This window comes from Hipposideros armiger, unplaced genomic scaffold, assembly GCF_001890085.2.
Source record: "Hipposideros armiger isolate ML-2016 unplaced genomic scaffold, ASM189008v1 scaffold_56, whole genome shotgun sequence".
Lineage (NCBI taxonomy): Eukaryota > Metazoa > Chordata > Mammalia > Chiroptera > Hipposideridae > Hipposideros > Hipposideros armiger.
Window position 1 is genome coordinate 341647 of NW_017731406.1, and position 21435 is coordinate 363081.

The 21435-nt window shown below is 38.8% G+C and overlaps 1 pseudogene; it reads left to right on the top strand.

The window, feature by feature from the left end:
- Positions 1-19074: 19074 nt before the first annotated feature.
- The window catches only part of LOC109381946 (importin subunit beta-1-like), a 7639-nt pseudogene continuing 5278 nt past the window's right edge, over positions 19075-21435 (top strand).

The window sequence follows — 21435 nt, forward strand, 5'->3', positions numbered from 1 at the left end:
TAGCATAGAGCTGTATTGTTTATAGATTGACAGTAAAGAACCTATATGAATCCAGAACACTGCAAATCTCCAAACTTCCTTGGAGCTAAAGGGTAGTTTCAAAAGCACTGATAAGAAGCTTATAGACATTAAGCTTTAAGGGTGGCAGATATTGACATGTGTTGAAGGCAGCCACATACGCATCACACTGTGAGGTAAATATTGATCCAAGATTAGAGCAATATTTACCTCAAGGAACAGTGCATCTTGATGCTGACCAAAAACCCCAGTCAATGCATGTATTTTTATATACATTCCATTACCAAAATTAATTGTGGCAAAGATTTTGATCTACTTTTATTTTGACACCTGAGGAATGTTTACAGAAACTCCAGAAAGTAGGTAGCACTTTCTGTTATATTTCTGTGGTGCATTTATGAAGCTAAAGGAAGAACCAATGTATATGTTATTAACTTTGTTATAATCAGCTTTGTGCTTTCCTGCTGGAAAGATTTGCAATTCACAACTAGAGGTATGGACTAAAGAAGAAAGAACTTTTGGGAGAGAAGGTTTGGCTTAAAATTTTGTTCCTATCAAATTTTTAAACATTCTGAAGCTCAGCTCTACAGTGGAGAAGATTATCAGTGTCTGGCTCATCAAGTTGTTATGAGAATCAAATGAGATAAAGATCTAATCCAGCTATCACTCTATCTCTCATAATCTCTTTACATCTAAATGTCTTGAAAGAGTTGCCTAAATTCACATTTTTCTCATTGCTATCTTCCCACTCACCTGTCTACCCACAGCAAACTGACTTTCATAACTACCACCAAGTTAAACTTGCTTTTTATCTACCACCTACTTATTCATTGATAAGTCTGATGGATTCTCAGCTCTCCTCTTGTTTGATTTCTTAATAGCATTTCTCACTCTTGTCCACCTCTTAATTTGAAGATCTCTGTCCTTCAGCTTCTATGTCTCTGTGTTCTCCTGGATCTCCATTTATCTCTCTATGGCTATTCTTTCCAAGTAGCCTTCAAAAGCTCATCTTCCCTTACCCAGCTGTTTTTTATTTCTCCGTACTAAGCCCTCTTCTCTTGTCATTATGCACATACCGTCCCTGTGTTATCTCACTCAGGCCTGTGGTTAACTATTACCAGTTATGAACTGCTGACTCCAAAATCCATAGCTCATTTATTTATTCAAACCAAATAGTACCGGGGGTGCCAAAACAATGTATACACATGACTCATAGTCATCTTTTGTTTTCAGCATATATTGAGTATTACAATTTTAATACAGTTTTTTCCTTTCTTAAAATGTGTATATATATTTTTGGCACCCTTTGTATATATTGCAAGCCTATATCTCTTCTGTAATTGTCAGACGTGTGTATCTGACTGTTCACAACAGAGTTCATCTTCCTGACTGTTTTTATGCTATGTTCTTTATATACACTTATACCCAGTTGCCCAAGCCCAAAATAGGTCTCATCCCTCATTTCTTCCACCTTCTGAATTCACACACTCAAGCAGTTGCTTATTCCTGTTAAATTTGCCTTTCTGAATGAGGTGAGAGGAGGAGCCATGTAAATAAATAGAAGAACATTCTGGGCAGAGGAGATGGCAACACTGTTCTCAAGGAAGAGCAAGGAGGCCAGCGTATCTGAAACAATGTGTCTGGGATGTGATAAAGGAAAAATGGTGGGAAATGCAATCAGATAAGTGGTGAAGTACCTCTCACTTAAAGTCTTTGCTTAAATGTGATCTTATCAGGGAACACTTCCTTGACAACCCTCTATAAATTAACAATCTACATTCACACTCTGCATTTGCCCACATACTACTTTATATTATGTATACATGTATCAAATGTATTGGTTATTATTGTCTGTTTACTTTCCATCCTAGTATATTGTTATTTCCAGGATGCCAAGTATCTTGTTTATCTCATTCACTGATATGCCCCCAGTGCCCAAGAAAGCACATGGGTAGCCTTGTAAGATGTCTGAATTTGTAAGATGACATTGTTGGCTGAATGAATATGTAAACTTTCTGGAAAATAATAGGTGCTTAATAAGTTACAGCAGGATGATGATGATGATGATGATGATGGATGAGTAATTGAAATACTTTGAAAAACTAAAGCACCATGTAAATGCCAAACCTGGAAATCACAAGCACAAGGTGCTTAATTAATTGATTACAGGTAAGTCTGGATGGGAAAACCTATAGAATCCACCAGAGCTTCAGAAAATGCCACATGTACATCTCTGGTATCTATCTCACACAAACATAGGGCAACAGGGTATCAGACTGTAGTTGCTTCTGGAAGCTGGAGAACCTAGTAATATTCAAACTATTCTTTGGTTCTCTGTTAAGTTGTCTGTGGAGCAGACTCATCATGTGGAGGTAATTCTAATAGCACTATTAGTAGCAACAGAAAGAGGAAGAACTCAGTGCAATCTCATTGTCAAACTTTCTAGACCTAACTAGTGGCTGCCTGGTCCCAAGCTGGTCAGTAGTCTTTGGTCCAGTCCTTATTATGCCCACCCCTGAGGCTGTGCCAGTTCCTGGCAGTGGCTCAGTACATTAACTGGTACAAAGCAAACCTTTATTTTATTACTCTATAAGGAGGGGCACAAAATAGATTAATTTCAAATGAAGTTAATTGCCTTGGGAAACTGAGCAACACGCTGCAACAAAGACATTTATATTAAATAAGAAAAAATACATATTATAGGAAAAACAGTTTAGCTTTCTGATAAACATTAATAGGACTCTATAGTTGAAGCTTTCTCTAAGGAAAACAACCATGAGTTATTGGAAATAGCTCAATCAAGTTAGCTATGTGTAGCAGTTGGTTCCCCAAAGCCTTTAAAGATTATTGGGGGCATTAATAAGGGGAAAGGAAATGGTATTACTAGAGGCAATAGATCCCTTTTACACTTGGGATCCAATGCTCAGTTTTGAGTAGTGGACTGACTGCATGTGAATCTGAGAAGGGGGGGGTCATAGTGAAAACAGTCCTAGTGGTATTTAGCTGCTGCATGTATACGAGAATGAGCAACAAAATTAGTGCAGTACATAGTCTATGAAATCATTTTGTCTACAAGAAGGCAGATACAAGATAAAATGGATTGGTCTTTTCAGTGAAAATTTAAAATTAGAAGCAAGAGTTACATTTCAAGGTGTAAGGCTCAGAAACATGTACCAGGGCAGGAGGTAAAGGGTGTAAATATAAGAGCCAGGCCTGAAGTCAACAAGGAAGTGAACCAGCCCAGGAGATGCAGAGATCCAGATAGATACCTTCTCAGAGCTAAAGATGAAAGCAAGGCCTTGACATAGAACAGTCTCCAGAATTTCACCACTTGACATTTTCTTTAAATCAGCTCATTTATTTTCTTCAATTAATTTAAAAACGGAGCTATATTGTAGCTGGTAGACATTATTATTTGTTATTAATAAAGTGACCATCCAATTAATATAATATGAATTAAACAATATTATTAAATTCCAAATAGACACTGTTGCTAATCCTAGCCGCTTAGCTTAAAGATCACTTTTGTCTTTCTTTCAAAAGGACATTAGCAACTGTTCAAGAGTTATTAATGACAAACTTACCCCAAACTAAGAATTTCTTGTTAATGAAATCAGAAGAACTGTATGAGCATTGCAAAGAGACTATCTTTCTCATTATGAATCACCTATCATGTGCCTGTGTCCCATCAGTATTACATATTCCACAAATGGGAAAATTTAAGTTAAACAAATAACAATTTAGATGCCATAGTCTCAAAGAAACCAAATATAAGCAGGAACCACAAAGCAAGAGTAAAAAAGTAGGATGAACAATCGAGAACTGGTATATTTACAGTAACTGAAGATTTGAGACAGGAACTGGTATATTTATAATAACTGAAGATATACTATATTTACAGTAGCCAAAGATATACATGAAGATATCTATCAGTCAACCTTTTTGAGATTATACCAAGGTGAAAAGAATTCTTATTGGTTTAACAACAACCAATAGTTTTTTTCTCCCTCATATTCCCTATCACTGACTATGGGTCAGCTCTGACCCTAGAATTTGTGTTTTCTCATTATGGGACGTAAGCTGAAGGAACAGTCCCTATTTCAGTCTCTTAAAACTCCAGCTCAGGTGTGGCACCTATCAGTTTGCTCATATTTCATTAACTAAAGAAAGTCACATGACCAAGTTAAAAATCAATGAGTCAGGGAATATACTTCACAGGGAAACACTGAAAGTCACATGGCCACATTCGAGAATGTATAATTCTCCTATGGAGAGAGTAATTGGGAACAATACCATCTATCATAAGGAACATTCCAGCAAAGACTAGGGGCAAATATAATTGTCACTACAATTTAATGAGTGCTTACTATCTGCCCACCCCCTTCTAAGTGCTTTACCTACATTTTTCTCATTAATGCCCCTCAAAAACACTATGAGGAGGTATTCTTATCCAAGGAAAGAGGTGTGTCTGTCCTCAGAGGTTAGTAGGGAGGAGTACATGTGATAGGTATTCATGGTGCAACAATTTAAGAGAGCAGCAATTTTATGAGAGATACTGACTGAAGAGGCAGCCCTATAGTGTCAAGACATGGAGCATAAAACGGAAATTCTGGAAGGGTGCATGATAAAGCACACATGAGGCAATATAGTGAACCTAGGCCATATTTGGGGGCAGGGATTTAGATAAGTGAGGGGTTCATGACATAATAAATTGAGTTTAGAAAGAAAATTTTTTATTTCAGTTAGAAGCTATTGAAGCCTGAGATACGTGAATTAGATTTTTTTATCCAGAATTCTCTTTGAATCTTTGTTTTCTATTTGAAATATAATTTCAAGTTATCATTTTCATTTTACCTTTCCCACTTTACTTTTAAAAATATAGATTATTCAGCAACACATGATGAAGAAATTATTTCAAAATAAAAGACCATTAAATTAAACAAACTAAGCTTTGTTAAAAACTCAATATATATTTTTTTATTTTTCCCATTTACCATGTACAAGTAAAAACAGAACCATGGGTAATCACAAGTCCGAAGACCATTATCTTGGAATCATTGTTGTAAGTTCTGTACTTTCATTATTGAGACCACAGAAAACTATGATTCAACCACTTTAATATGTCTCTTCCAGAATTTCCTTCACATTGTTACCCTTGTATATTGCCCTCTCAGCTTTAATAAACAATGATGAAATATTCTGTCTTTTCCTTTAAAAGTATTTATTTTTTATTGCACCATTCAATAAACTACATGGTAGAATTTAGCACCATGGGAAAATTTGTCTCTCCTGAGGAACTGACATGGATTTGCTATGGGTCCTACTTTGCATAATTTTGTAACTTATTTTGTTCTGGCTTCCAGGAAGCTCAGAGCCACCAATGCAGTTCAATTAAAGAAATTCTACTTATTTTTATAACCATCATACATACATTCCCTTCTTTCCTTGGTTTATATTTTTTTCCAGTTTACTATCCTATTATACTTGTCATATTATAAGCCCTCTCAATTCCTTTCTAGATAGATGTGGTTTACAAATTAGTATATCTTAACTAGTGGTCACATTCTTTTCTATTAATCTTCATATCTTGTTGTCTCTATTTGACTATCATTTTTTTGAGTGTGGGATCAATGATTGATTCACCTTCATACGTTTGATGGTGTTTAACATATAACAGATACTTAATGCATATTTGTTCAATGGTTGCCCAGCCGGCTGGATGGCCGGCTGGCTGGGTGGCTGGCCGGCTGGCTGGGTGGCTGGCTGGCTGGGTGGCTGGATGGATGCATGAGGACTTATACCTCTCAGTTGACTAGGTGTGCCATTTTATTCCATTTTAAATATTTTTGGGACATATAAATTAGAGAAATCTATGTAACAGTTAATGTGGGGAGTCACTAAATGTTAAGATGTGTAGTTTTAAAATAAGGCCCTTTTCCCAATTGCTATCCCAGAAAACTGTTAGTGATTTCTAAAGATAACATTAACATTATTCATAATGGCCAAGATATGAAAATAACCTAAATAACCATCAACAGATGAATGGATAAAGAAAATGTGATACACACACACACACACATGCACACATGCACACACACTCACACACAAAATGGAAAATTATTAGTTTAAAAAAAAAAAGGAAACCCTGCCTCATATGACAACATGCATGAACCGTTAGTTTATGCCAAGTAAACTAAACCAGTCACAAAATGACAAATAATTCATGATTCTACTTATATATGAGGTATTTAAAAGAGTCAGAGTCCTAGAAGCAGAGAGTAGAATGGTGGTTGCACAAAATGGGGGAGGAAAAATGGGGGAGTTGCTATTAAAAGGGTACAAAGTTTCAGTTATACAAAATGAAGAAATTCTAGAGATCTGCTGTACAACATTGTTGACAGCACTGCACTGTACACCTAAAAATTTAAGAGGGTAGATCTCATATTAAGTGCTCTTACCATAATAAAAAATTAAGTGAGAAAAAAAGATAACATCAGCATATCTACCACATGCATAACTATGAAAATACAGTATACTTGTACTGAGAGATGTTTCTCCACCCTGAAATATTGAAGATATTTGTATGTTGCCAGGCTTCGTTTTGCTTGATTTATCTGATACTCTGTCAGCTTAACTGGAATATCGGGCATTATCACATATTTGGTTCAAGAATGTCATACTGTTTTCATCCTCACTAGCTCCCTCATCCTTAACTCACTTTTATTCTGCATCCCACATCCTAATAGTGTCCAGTTTTGGGAAGCGAATTCCTCCTTACGGAGGAGTTAGAAGAAGAATCAGTCTTTTTTTCTTAATTTTTGTTTCAGATGCAGAATCATTATGGGTTTCCAAGTGTGTTTACTATTTACTAAGGTGATTCAAGAAGATACTCCTATTAATCAGACAACGCTTCAGACTACTAGTGTGTGGATAATCTATAATACCAAGCACTCTCACAACATTTACCCAAGTTCTCATTGTGTAATTCTGCATCATGAATAAAGTAACTGTGGACCAGTGTAGGGCTCTGGGATGAGGTAAACTAAATGAGCTCTTCAGATAGGTTTTGAATTTGAAAGAAGGAAAGGTTTTCATTCAAAAACATACATTAGTAACACAGAATACAAATTGAACTGTTTGCATTATAGAAGACAGAACTTGGGAACAACATGTGTCTTAGTTCAGTCAGACTGCTATAACAGAATACCAAAGACTGGGTGGCTTATAAACAACAGAAATTTTCCCCACAGTTCTGGAGGCTGAGAAGTCCAAGATCAAGGCATCAACAGAGTCAGTGTTTGGGTGAAGACCCATTTCCCGGTTCACAGATGGTCATCTTCTCTCTGTCCTCACATAGGGGAAGGGGCAAGGGAGCTCTCTGGGATCTCATTTATAAGAACACTAATACTATTGATGGGGGCTCCACCCTTGGGAACTAATTCCTTCTCATAGGCCCCACCTCTTAATACCATAACATTGGGAATTAGGTTTCAACATAGGAATTTTGGGTAGACAAAATAATTCAGTCTATAGCAACATGTTTGGTTGTTATTGAAGAAGAGTCCACCGAGTGCACGTGTTTTTTCAGGTCATAGCAAACAAGGCAAAATGTCATTGAATTGGAACTCTTTCATAAAAGAAAGGGATGGCTGAAGACAGAGGATGCCATGTTTTGGGAAGGAAGTAATTCTGTACTCAAAAGATGTGGCTCAGGTAGCTGTGCTACCCAGGATCCAAAGAGACTTGTGATGAAGATTAATAATTGAGAAAAAGCTTGTCTACCTCAGGTCAGAAGTGATGGTGTTTTTTATATCTATTCAATCTATACTCTAATTCATCTGACATGAAAACCAAGGCTGTTTTTATTTATTATTATTTTAGTTGTACATTTTGTAATAATACAATGAATTTGAGGAAAATTTCTAGGTGAATTAATTGCCCCCAGAAGTGATTATCTTTTAGTGCCAGAAGCCAGAGAAGAACTGAGGGGCAGTGGAAAGAGATCAAAATATCACATTGCTGCTTGAGAGATTCAGCAACATTTACTGGCAGGAATATTAAGACTTGCCAGCAGTCAGACTTTGCATTTGGCCTTTCAAAATGCACTGCAATTGAAGCCAAAATGTTGGGGTGTAGCTTATATAACCATCTGACTCTGAAGCTGTTCAGAAATAACCTTTTCCTGCAGTACCCACTCATAGAGATAGCACCATTAATATTCTGGAGTTGGATGGGGGAATTATTTCATAACTGGATTAGATTTTCCTGTTTTTTTTAAAAAAATTATTACACATGTCTCTGATGCAAATACAGTGTCAAGTTTTGGAAATGATATCCTTGTATAAGAGTGTTCACTTTTAACCACATTGTGATCTGCAGGTGCTCAATAGAAACCCCTATCATTGTCTCAAGGCAGTATCTGTCAGTCCAAATTAATGATCATAAAAATCTTTCTCTGACTCCACGGACCAGGCGTTCACTGAAGCAGATATCCTACAGGGAGGTTTCTTAGTTGGCAGCAGAGGATCTGTGCCCAGGGGTCCTTTCATTATACTTATTTAACACTTCTTGCTATAAAGCCAAAATTTTGCCACCTTTTATGATGATAGCACAGGAGATGATTCTTTTAAATTTATAAGTGAATGTCTCAGCTATGAGATTAAAACCCATAAAGACTATGAAAACACTTACTTTAAAACTAAGAACAGTACTAGGCACCCAGTGAGTACTTAAGAAATATTGAAATGGTGATGGTGGTGGCACTTTTGGTTTAAGAGGATGTAAATTCTATTTGTTTGTGCACTGAAAATTAGCTGAAGAGCTGTGCATTTTGCAAAATGCTTGCCTAAATCTGGCCAAAACTCATTCACCAACTTGTGGCAAATGTCCTTGGAGTCTCTGTAGTCTCTTATACTACCAATTTGTGTGATGACCATATTTTGCTTCCAAAACGACTGGAAAGTATTTTTGCAGTAGAGCTATTCTTTAGATAAGAAAACAAATGTTGGGTTCTTTTTTTATTTTTAATAAACTTAATAAAATCAAAATCTATACATCTTCCTTCTTTTCTACAACCAGTGTATTTTCCAGTTTTGTCTCAAAATAATTATTAATAAGAGTTAGGTAGTGTCTTATCTTCTGAAGAACTCAAGTATCTTCATTGTTCCAGCATCATTACCTAAGACGTACTCCAGAAAATGGTACTTCCATTTTAAAGATGGAAGAGCTAATACTGAAAATAACTGGTGGTAATTTTAAATGTTATTTGAGAGAATTGTCACAATTGATACATAAAAATAGGATATCTTTATAGATCTTGCTAGCCAGAAGGGAAAATTCTGAAAATTTTAATGGGACTCTGAGTCAATGAATACTGCTTCACTCAGCAATTTTGTAACTGATATTTTTTGCCAAAAAAATTGAGCAGTGATTCTCAATAATGAAGATATAGCTTCCCCATGGGGCATTTAGAAATGCATAGGGACATTTTTGTTGTTGTAATAATTGGAGGGCCCTACTAACATTTAGTGAACAGGAACCAGAGATGCCAGACATCCTGCAATATGGAAGATAATCCTGCACTTAAGAACACTGTTACATGACATGGAGATTGTGGGAGTATGCAAATGAGTGATTATAAAGAAACTGAGATTATGAAGGAGATAAAGTTCTTAGTAATGTCAAGGACTAGTGAGTAAGAGTGTCTATAGAATTGAGTACCACAGATCAGAGCCCATCTTGATTCCTGATTATGGATGGTAGAATGTCTAGAGGAAGCAGCGTCTTAGTCTCAGTCTGAGGTTTCACTCTTGACCCATTAATAGTGTTGAGAATACCTAGAGAAGCTGGATGTCATTTCAAATACTCAGGCCTCCTATTGAACTCTGATGATGGGATAGACATCCTAAAAAGGTGTGATGTTAATTCCAGTGCACAAAGCCCACTATTAATTTTTTGGGAGGAAGAGAATAAATATTTTTGAAGATTTGTGTGGATTTCCCTTGTCCTATGTTTATGGAATTGAAGATGACTTCTGGGAAAGCCAGGTATTGTGAGAAATGTATAGGTGCCCTTTTTTATCCCCATCAAAGGTGAACTCATCCAATAATATGGCTTTATGTACCATATAGATGGCTAAGAATCTCAAGTTGTAAACTTTTTGTTAGACCTCCCTTCTCAATACCATGCTTATGTTTCCAATTGCCTATCAACATCTTCGCTTAGATGTCTCATATACATTTCAAACTCAACATCTTCAAAATAAACTCAATATCTTTCTTCTAACCATATACAAAAGCTACAATCTTTGCCTTTGCAGTAAATGGAAAATATTACCATCCATAAGCTCAGACTAAAAACTTAGAAATCACTCTTCATCATTGTATTTACCTCATATTCCATATCCAATTGATCACCAAATCCTGTTGGCTCTTTAAAACTTATCCAAAATCTGGCCACTTTTCACCATCTCTAGAGCTAAAAACCTGGTCTAACCACAATCATTTTTTCCCCCTGGATTACTACAGTATCCTCCTAACTGGACTCCTTAATTCCACTCTTTCCTCCCCCCACCCCCCGCCATCTCACTCCCAGCAACACTAGGCTATTCCTAACACAACATCTAAGTCAGATGTCATGCCATTCTTCTGCTGTAAACACTGTAATAGTTTCCCACCTCACTCAGAATAAAATCTGAAGTTCTAGAGTGGCCTACAAAGCCCCACATGATATGCCCTTCTCTACACTCTCTGACCTCATGTACTCTTACTTCCCCCTTCACACATTTGGCTGTAGCTATATTGGCCTCCTCATTGAGCCTTAAACATGCCAGGCATCCACACTAATTAGAGCCTTTGCACTGGCTGTTCCCTTTGCTAGAATGTTTTCCACCATACATTTGCATGGTTAACTCCCTAAGTTACTTCCAGATTTCCAGATTTTGTGCAGATATCACTTTCTCAGTGAGGCCTACCACTCCCTGGCAATCTCAATATAGTTACCCTGCTCTATTTTTCCCCCAAAGCACTTACTACCTTATAACATGCAATTTAATTTGCTTACAATGATTATTCTCTATCTCTTTTTGACTCCACCACCAAATTGTTTGTAGGTTCAATGAGAGCAGAGACATTTGCCTGTTTTTTTCACTGTTGTAATCCAAGTATCTGGGACAGTGTCTCATACATACTAAGTGCTCAATAAAGGTTTGTTGAGATTTTCAGTCAAGATGCAGAGTAGATAAATGCTGTGTTCACCTCCTCTCATGAGCACATCAATTACAACTAAACTACAGAACAACAATTATTGAGAATCACCTAAAGCCTATCTGAACTGAAGCCCTACAACTACAGACACACAGAAGAAGACACCTCAAGACCGCTAGGCATGGCAGAGACACAGAACGGGTTGGTCCCACACCCATGTGTGACCATTAAAAGTTGGGAGGAATATCTTGTCTATAGATGTTCCCTCCCTCAGGAGTGAGGGGTCCAAGCCCCTTCCTAGCCCAGGGTTTCAGTGCTGGAGAGAGAAGCCCCCATAATTCCTGGCTGTGAAAAACAGCAGAGATTGTGGCTGCACTCCCTGGTGGTCCTCTTACAGGGCCTGCTCATGGACTCACTCACTGATGGACCCACTTGCTCTGAGATTGAGTGCTGGGCCTGTGGCTCAGAGGGCAACAGGAACATACAGGGAGGAACGGAATTATCTGGCTGCAGGGTGAGGTCTGGAGAGGCAGCTTTTTCCTGGAGGGAGGACCTGGCAGAAGCCATTGTTCCTTTGTGGAGGCCTCCCCCTCCCTCCATGCAGAAGCAAGCAGATGCTACATCTGAGTCTCCACCAAACTGGCTATCAGCTTTTGTCTGTCCCACCCTACTGATTCCCTAAAAACATGCACACCCCACCCAAACTTCTGGTCCTCCCAAGCCTTTTTCAGTGGCTTTTCTGTATAGACAGCCTGCCTTGGCTCATGCTGCGGACTTTCCAAAAATCTCTCAAAGTTTCAAAAACCCAAACAAGGAGCATCTGGCCTTTGGTGTGTCCCATACCTCTGGCTGAGCAGCCCTAGGCCTGGCACTAGTGAATGCTGACCTTGGTTCAAGGCTTGGCCTCTCAAGGTGTCTCCAAGCACAGCGTGGGTGGCAGCCATCTCTGGATTGCTTTGTGACCCATGAGAGGTGGCCCCAGGCAGGGAACAGATTGCAGCTGAACTTGGCCTACAGCGGTCCCCTCCCAGGGGGCCCTAGGGCCGGCATACCCAGTGACCAGATTCAGACTGGGCTGGGGCATCACTTGGTCACTTCCAAGGATGACACACCCAAAGGGCAGCTGACCCTGTTATGCAGGGTCAGCTCCTGCACAATAGCTCCTCCACTGTAGTCATAACCAGTCCTCACAAGCAATCAGCCTGAGGGTCAATCCCTCTCATTGATATGCAAACAGCAACCAAGGCTCAATTACAACAGGAAGGCACACAGAACCTACACAGAGACACACCTGGAGCACCCGGCTCTGGTGACTAGGGAAACTGCACCCCTGGGTCCCACAGGACACCTGCTACATAAAGCCACTATACTAAGGCAAGAGGCATAGCAGCTCTACATAGAAGCAAACATGGGGAGGCAGCCAAAATGGGGAGACAAAGAAACATGTCCCGAATGAAAAAAAAACAGAACAAAGAACTAAACAAATTGGAGACAAGCATCCACCAGATGCAGAGCTACAATCACTGGTTTTAAGGATGTCCAGTCATATGGGAGAACTTCAACAAAAAGATAGGAACATAAAAATGGAGGCAGAGAATGTAAAAAAAGAACCAATCAGAAATAAAGAATACAATAACTGAAATGAAGAATTCATGAGAGGGAATCAACAGTAGACTAGATAAAGCAGAGAATCAAATTAATGAATTAGAAAATAAGGTAGCAGCAAATACCCCCCAAAAAACAGCAAAAAGATAAAAGAATCCAAAAATATGAGGTGACTTTAAGGGGTTTCTAGGACATCAAGCATATCAACATTCATATTATAAGGGCATCAGAAGGAGAAGAGAGAGAACTAAGGATTGAAAAACTATTTCAAAAAAATAATGACTGAAAATGTCTTTAACCTGGTGATGGAAATAAATATACAAACCCAGGAAGTTCAAAGAGTCCCAAACAAGGTGAACCCAAACAGGCCCACACCAAGACATAGCACAATTAAAATGCCACATGTTTAAAGACAAAGAGGGAATATTAAAAGCAAGATGAGAAAAGCAGTTAGTTACCTACATGGGAGCTCACATAAGACTATCAGCTAATTTCTCAACAGAGACGTAACAAGCCAGAAGGGATTAGCAGCAAATATTCGAAGTGATGAAAAGTAAGGACTTAAAACCAAGATTCCTATACCCAGCAAAGCTATCATTTAGAATCAAAAGAGATAAAGACTTTCCTAGACCAGAAAAAGCTGAAGGAGTTCCTCACCACAAAACTGTATTATAAGGAATGTTAGAGGGACTTCTTTAAGATGAAAAAATAAAAATAAAATATAGGAATAATGAAATGTCAATAACTACATGTCTACCAAAAATTACTCTAAATGCAAATAGATTAAACGCTCCAATCAAAAGGGTGGCTAAATGGATAAAAAAACAATACTCTACTCTTATATATGGTGCCTACAGGAGCCTCACTTCAGATAAAAAGACACATAAAAACGGAAAATAAAGGGATGGGAAAAATATTTCATAAAAATGAAAATTTAAAAAAAAAGAGAAAGCTATAGCAATACTTGTACCAGACAAAACAGACTTTAAAACAAAAGCTATAACAAGTGACAAAGAAGGATCCAGTAATCCCACTTCTGGTAATTATCTGCAGAAGCCTAAAACACTACTTCCAGGAGATATCTACATCCATATGTTCATTACAGCATTGTTTACAGTGGCCAAAATGTGGAGGCAACCTGGGTGTTCATCAGTGGATGAATGGATAAAGAGTAGGTGGTACCTATATACAATGGAATATTACTCAGCCATGGAAGGGAATGGGTTCTCACCATCTTTGGCAGCATGGACAGACCATAAGGGTATTGTGCTGAGTGGAGTATGTCAGACAGAGAAACAGGTGCAATGTGATTTCACTTACATGGGGAATCTAAAGAACAAAATAAACAAACAAACAAAACAGGAACAAACTCATAGATACAGAGAACATTTTGGTGGTTGCCAGATGGGAGCAGGGTTGGGAATTGATGAAAAAGGGGAAGGGATTAAGAAGTATAAATTGGTCATTACAAAGTAGTCATGGGTATGTAGGGTATAGCAGAAGGAATATTGTCAGTAATATTGTAATAACTATGTATAGTGTCAGATAGGTACTATATTTATTGGGCTGATAGATGGGAGGAGGTTGGGGGACAGGGTGGAAAAGGTGAAGGCATCAAGAAGCACAATTGGTAGCTACAAAACAGTCATGGGGATGTAAAGTAAAGCATAAGGAATATAGTAAATTATATGGTAATAACTATGTTTAGTGCCAGGTGTGTACTAGACCAGTCAGGGGGGTTACTTCTTAAATTATATAAATGTCTAAGCACTATACTATATACCTGAAATTAATATAAAATAATATTGAATGTCAACTATAATTGAAAATTTTAAAAAGGGAGAAAAAGGTGAAGGGGAATAAGAAGTTTGCATTTCCAGATATAAAACAAATAAGTCATGGGGATGTAATATACAGAATGGGGAATATAGTCAATAATATTGTGATAGCATGGTACGGTGTCAGATGGTTGCTGGACATATCATGGTGATCACTTCTTTAGGTATAAAAATGTTGAATAACTATGAAACTAATATTATATTGTATGGTAGCTATATTTTAACAAAAATCTTTTTATGTTGAATAACTATGAAACTAATATAATATTGTATGGTAGCTATATTTTAACAAATATCTTTTTAAAACTTTTGTTATATGCTTTCAAAAGTCCCAATGCACATTCATGTTGTTGAAAAATATTTTTGGGGCCGGCCAAGTGGCTCAGTTGGTTAAAAGCTCACTCAAGAGTGCGAGCTCTGAGCAACAGGGTCACTGGTTCGATTCCCAGCTCAAGCTGAGCTGCAGAACGGTGGCAGGATGGCTCAGCTTTAAAACAATTTATATATATATATATATATATATATATATATATATATATATATATATATATATATATATATGACACTGTAATTTGAGAAAATATTATTATTTGTTTTGTCTGAAGCTTAATAAGCATTTATCATGATTTGGAGAAATTATATAAAAGATGTCACTGACACATAGTACTTGGGTATTTGAGTGTTTGGTAGATACAAAGTCAAAAATGGCATGATGATTTTACCTACAGTTATACGCATCTGACTATTTCATGTGTGTCTTCTAGAGTGCTTTTGCCTGTGCATTTGCATATTGAAATACATATTATTTTATTCTAAATTATTTTTATTTCATTTACCCTTCATATTACTGTTAGGACATTGTATATATATTTTAATAATGTGTGTCAATAGGTAATACTATGTACAAATTATTTAAGAATTTTAAAGTAAGTTTTAAGATGTACTTATTATAAAAGGGGTATTGAATTGAGAATCACAGCTGTGAAGTAATTAATACTTCCAGATTCCACAATTCATCTTTCTTTTGCAACTTTTCCGAGATAGACATCTGGGCACTCTGTGAAAGCATGGGGCAGATGGCACAGATCAAATCCACTAATATTTAATAAATGACTACCTTGTTAAAAGCACTCATCAGCTCCACATACTTTCTTGCCAAGGCTAGGAAGCAGAATTTGCGTGTCTATGATGATAAGTAAATCTAATTTCTATGCCACCATTAGCTATAACTACAAATTGGACAACTTCTGCAGAAAGGCTTTGCTACTCTCTTCTTCTCAGCAGAAAACTTCCAAGACATTTATATAAAAACTTAACAAAATATAAATCCAAATGTGTATCTGTTTGCCCATGCCTGGCATACAACATGTTCTAAGCTCTATTGTCCGAAATCCATTTCCTGTGTAGTCCTTCCCAATCTTTCAAAGGTTTCCTCTAAGTTGTATCTCTTGGAACCTGCTTCCCGACTTTTACCTCTTGGATATACCAGTCATCGGCTCCTTCCAGGAAGAAACCCTTAAGCTACATTGCTCCCATCCCTACCCCCCAAATTTTTCCTTTCCCAGATAGCTGTACCAAACTGATATGCAGGAATGACCAGCCACTTCATCTTGACAGTTTGAAAGCAAAATCACACAGCTTCTTTCTTGTGCTTAGAGTTCTTTTGTCCTTGTAACTTTGAACCTTATTTGAAGTGTATGCTAACATGACAGTTTAATGCATGTAGTTACTACTCCTGTCTTTCAGGTGTGTACTGGATGAGTCTAAGACTTAACAAAGAACCAGTTACCCCTTTTACTACCATATGTTGCAGATGACATTGCTGATGGTGCTGTTGTACATTTGTGCAATTTTGGCTGAAAAGTCTACTGTGCAGTCTTTTAGTACCATATAAAGAGCAGATTTTTAAAAAGTTACTGTCACCTGTCTGAATCCCAAAACACTTAATCAATACTGAAAGTTTAATTCTCTCACGTAAGTTGGCATGAAGAAACTTTGGCAAATGGCAAACTGTACATATTTTTTATAATGTAACTTCCTTTAAGGAAATCATTGGGGTTACAAGATATCTTCGCCTATTTGGGCACTTGGCCAAGACAATGAACTGATTACTGATGTTCATACAACCTCTCCCACAAACAGTATGTCACTTTAACGACTTCTGGTGTTCATGATTTAGCTTTTACTTTCTGTAATTGAAAGTGTAGCAAAGTTCTCCTTTCCTATTGGCTTCTGTCCACTCACTGCCTCCCCTTCTCCTTTGTCTCCCTGCCAACCAAGGTCCAGCCATGCTGTGAGCTGCCCTTAACTTTTCCCTTCCACCCCCGCCAAAGGAGAAGCTGCCACTGCTAACATCACAGAAAAAAGGAGGGAGGGAAAAGGAGGGAGTAAGTAGGAAAGGATGATGGAGCATTATAATGAAGGAACAGATGAATGAACTTGTGGTTACTCTGACCTCCTTCACATCCTTTAGTACCACTCTACTTCCAACCCTTATCTTCAGTTAGACCTGTCCCCTGAGACACCAAGCATCACCTGAGGAGAATCCACTACCACTACCTTTACTTAGAAGCTGATCCCAGGCTTTAGAAAATTGTTTCTCCACCTCTGCCTGAACTAGAAGGTGCGTAGAAGTTTCTGAAGTGTGGCGTGGTGAAACTTGCCAAACGTCCTTCTGGAACTGTCCAGAGTGTCAGAACATTCAGGAAACAGCCAGATTGGTAGGTTTGCAGCTGGCTTACAGTTCAAGATTATTTGTCACCTAAGGATCCAAACACCAAGGCACAACATCAGCAGAATGTCTTGCCATTAATGCTCATGTTTGATAGAAAAGACAAAAACTATTTTGCAGACATTGGGCTCAGAAACCTACTATCTTAATTCTACTTACAATGATGGCTGATTTGTGCAGAGATCCCAATGAACTAGTAGTCAGGATTCATTCTTCGGTAGCCAATGTCACAAACTCCAAAAGCGCAGAGCACCTGTGAAGTTAGTGGCTACTGAGGCACTCTTAAACTATTAGAGTTCTTTAAAGCAAACTGTGATAAAGAATCTGAAAGACAATTTCTTTTTCAGATACTCTATGAAGCAACCTATTATCAAGATAATCAGGTATCAGTGACTGGATTACAGAATTTAGTGAAAATGCCTTTCTATTACTGGTACATGGAGACACATAAAGTCCTGTTCATTTTGTGATCACAACTGAAGTAACACAATAACTTTAATAAAGTGGCCTATAAGGAATAAAATGCTGGTTTAATGTTCATGATGACAAAATAGATTTGGCCAAGACTGGGTATGGGGAAGACAAAAGGTAGCTGGAATTAGGATAACAACTATAGACATTAAAAAAAAATTGGTGTGATTAGGGCCATAGATGAGGAAAGGAAGTCATCATTGGAAGGGCTGAAGAAATACAGCTTATTACTGGAGAGAGATTTGGGGCCAGAAATGATCTAAACAAATAAGTAATATGGATAATAATCGAGTGAAGATGGCAAAGTAGGTAAACACTGTGCTTGCCTCCTCTTGCAACCACATCAAAATTAAAACTAAACTATAGAACAGCCATCACTGAGAACTGTCTGAAGTCTAGTTGAACAGAAGTTCTATAACTAAGGATACGCAGAAGCCACCTCGAGACTGCTAAGAGGGGCAGAGACACAGAACAGGCTGATCCCACACCTGCGATTGGCGGTTATAAATCAGATGGGATATCTTGGCTGTGAAGGTTCCACCTGAGGAGCCACACCAGGCTCCCCAGCCCAGGGTTCCAGGGCCAGGAATAGAAGTCCCCACAACAACTGGCTGTGAAAACCAGTGGAGACTGTATCTGAGTAAGATGTAGGGCTCCTGGAGGCCCAGACACCCAACTTAGAGGACCCATGCATGGACTTACTCACTGATGGACTCACTTGCTCTGAGCTCTAGTTCTGGGGCAGCAGCACAAATGAAGCCAAAAACATACAGGGAAGAAATGAATTGTCTGGCTCAAGGCAAGGGCAAAAGGGCAGCTTTCACCCGGATGTGCTATTAGAACCCACTATTTCTTTGTTGAGCCCTCCCCACTGCAGCATTCAGAAGCAGGAGGCTGCTATATCTGTCTCCATTAACCTGGCTAACACTGTTCACTCTGCCTTGATGCTTGATGACAACCACAGACCTCACCCCGCCCAATTTTCAGGTCCACCCAAGCCACTTACAGTGGCATTTCCATACAAACAGCCTGTCTTGGCTCATGCTGTGGAATTTCCTAAAATCTCTCAAAAGTTCACAAATGCCAAACAAGCAACATCTGGCCTCAGCATGCCCTGTACCTCTTGCTGAGCAGCTCTAAGCCCAGCACTAGCAGCAGCTGGCCTCAGTTTGTGACTCAGCCTCCTTCAGGCACCTCTGAGCCCAGCATGGGTGGCTGCCATCTGCAGATTCCCTTGTGGCTCATGCCAGATGGCCCCAGGCTGAGCACAGCTGAACTTAGCCTGTGGAAGGACCCCACCCAGGAGGCTCAGGGACCAGCACGTAGGATGACCTTGTTTGTACCAAGCCAGAACACCACCTGGCCACCTCTGAAAATGACACACCAAAAAGAGCACACTGGGAAGGGACCAGAGCCCTGCTAAAGTGAATCCTGTTCCATAGGGTCAGCCCCTACACCACAACTCCTCTACTGTAGTCACAGCCAGTCCTACCTAACAACCAATCAGCATGAGGGTCAATCGATCCCATTGACATGCAAATAGCAACCAAGCCTCAACTATGACAGAAGGGCACATATAACCCACACTAGAACATACCTGGAGCACCTGGTTCAGGAGACAAGGGAAACTGCGCCACACAGTATACCTACTACATAAGGCCACTCTACTAAGACCGGGACACCTCATACATAGAAACAAACACAGGAAGGCAGCTTAAATGGAGAGATAAAAACATGTCCCAAATGAAAGAACAGAACAAATCTCCAGAAAAAGAACTAAACAAAATGGAGACAAGCAATCTACCAGAAGGAGAGTTCAAAACACTGGTTATTGGGATGCTCAAGATCTCACAGAGAACTTAAACAAAGAAATGGGAAACATGAAAATGGAGATAAAAAAGAACCTGTTGGAAATGAGGAATACAATTACTCAAAAGAATACATTAGAGGAAAAAACAGTAGATTGGATGAACAGTTCAGCATACAGAGTCAAAATGGTGGAGCAGATAAATGCTGTGTTTGCCTCCTCCGGTTACCAAATTAAAATTACAATTAAATCATAGAACAATCAACCTGGAGAACCATCTTGCTGAACAGAAGTTTTATAACTAAAGGTATACAGGAAAACCTTGGATTGCGAGTAACTTGTTCTGCAAGTGTTCCACAAGAGAAGCAAACATTTCTAATAAATTTTAACTTGATAAATGAGCGATGTCTTGCAATACGAATAGTACATGATGCCGAACGTCACATGACCACAACTGAGCCAATGGTTGTTGTCTCTCTCTTGCTGCAGGATTGTGGGTGATTGTCTCCCATGCTCGGAGGTTATGGAGGAGATCTCGTCTGCAGAGGAGGAGGAGAAAAAGGAGGCGGAATCCCTCACTTCAAATGAGATTAGGGAGATGTGCAAAATGTGGGAAAAAGTGCAAAGTTTTGTAGAAAAGCATCATCCAAATAAGGCTGTAGCAGTGCGAGCGATGAATCTGTTTAATGACAATGCAATGTCACATTTCCACGAAATCCTCAAAAGGAGGCAAAAGCAAGTGTCATTGGATAAGTTCCTTGTTACAGTTGAATGAAAAGAAAAAGAGTCCATTGAGCCAATAGAGAGCAGTGATTCCGTTAGTGATAGTGAAAGGCATTCTACACAATAACCCTCCTCTCTCTTGTCTCCCTCACACCAGCCACGAAGGTTTTCAAAGGTAAGTGCAGGTTAATTTGTTTATTTTTCTTTATATTTTGTATTTTCTTTATTATTTTGTATTACATTACAGTATTGCAATCATATTTATATGAATATTTTTGGGTTGTGGAACAAATCATCTGAGTTTCCATTATTTCTTATGGGGAAACTTGCTTTGATATACAAATGCTTTAGATTACAAGCATGTTTCTGGAACAAATTATGCTCACAAACCAAGGTTTTACTGTAAAGAAGAAGTTGAGACTGGTAGGAGGGGCAAAGATTCAGAATAGGCCAGCCCTACCCATGAGTGTGGCTGTTGAGAATTGGGAGGAATATCTCAGCTGTAGAGGTTCATCACAGTGGAGCGAAGGACCCCAGCCCCGCACTGGGCTTCCCAGCCTGAAGTACCACTGCCAAGAATAGGAGCCCTTACAACATCTGGCTGTGAAAAACTGGGGATTTCAACCATCCAGGTTGGACAAAAGGCTGTCTGAAAACCAGATGTTATTTAAAAGGGCCCAAGCAGGCCAACCGAGTGGCGCAATGGTTAAGAACTGGCTTAGGGAGCTGAATGGATGGGAGAAGTGGATGGAGATAGTCTCAGAGACACAGAGGAAGAACTGAGGGTTGCTATTAGGGAGGGGGTGGGGATGAAGGAGAAGGGGAAGGGATGAGACAATACAATTTGGTAATTGTAATTTGGCCGCAAGGATAGAAAAAGACAGTTCGAGGAATACAATCAATAATGTTGTAAGCATTTCTTAGGGGGCCAGATGGACCCATGTCCTTTTGGAGAGTCCACTTCATAGTTGATGTAGAGGCCTGACGACCGCATTGTATTCCTGAAACTGATGTTGAATAATACTGTATGTCAATGAT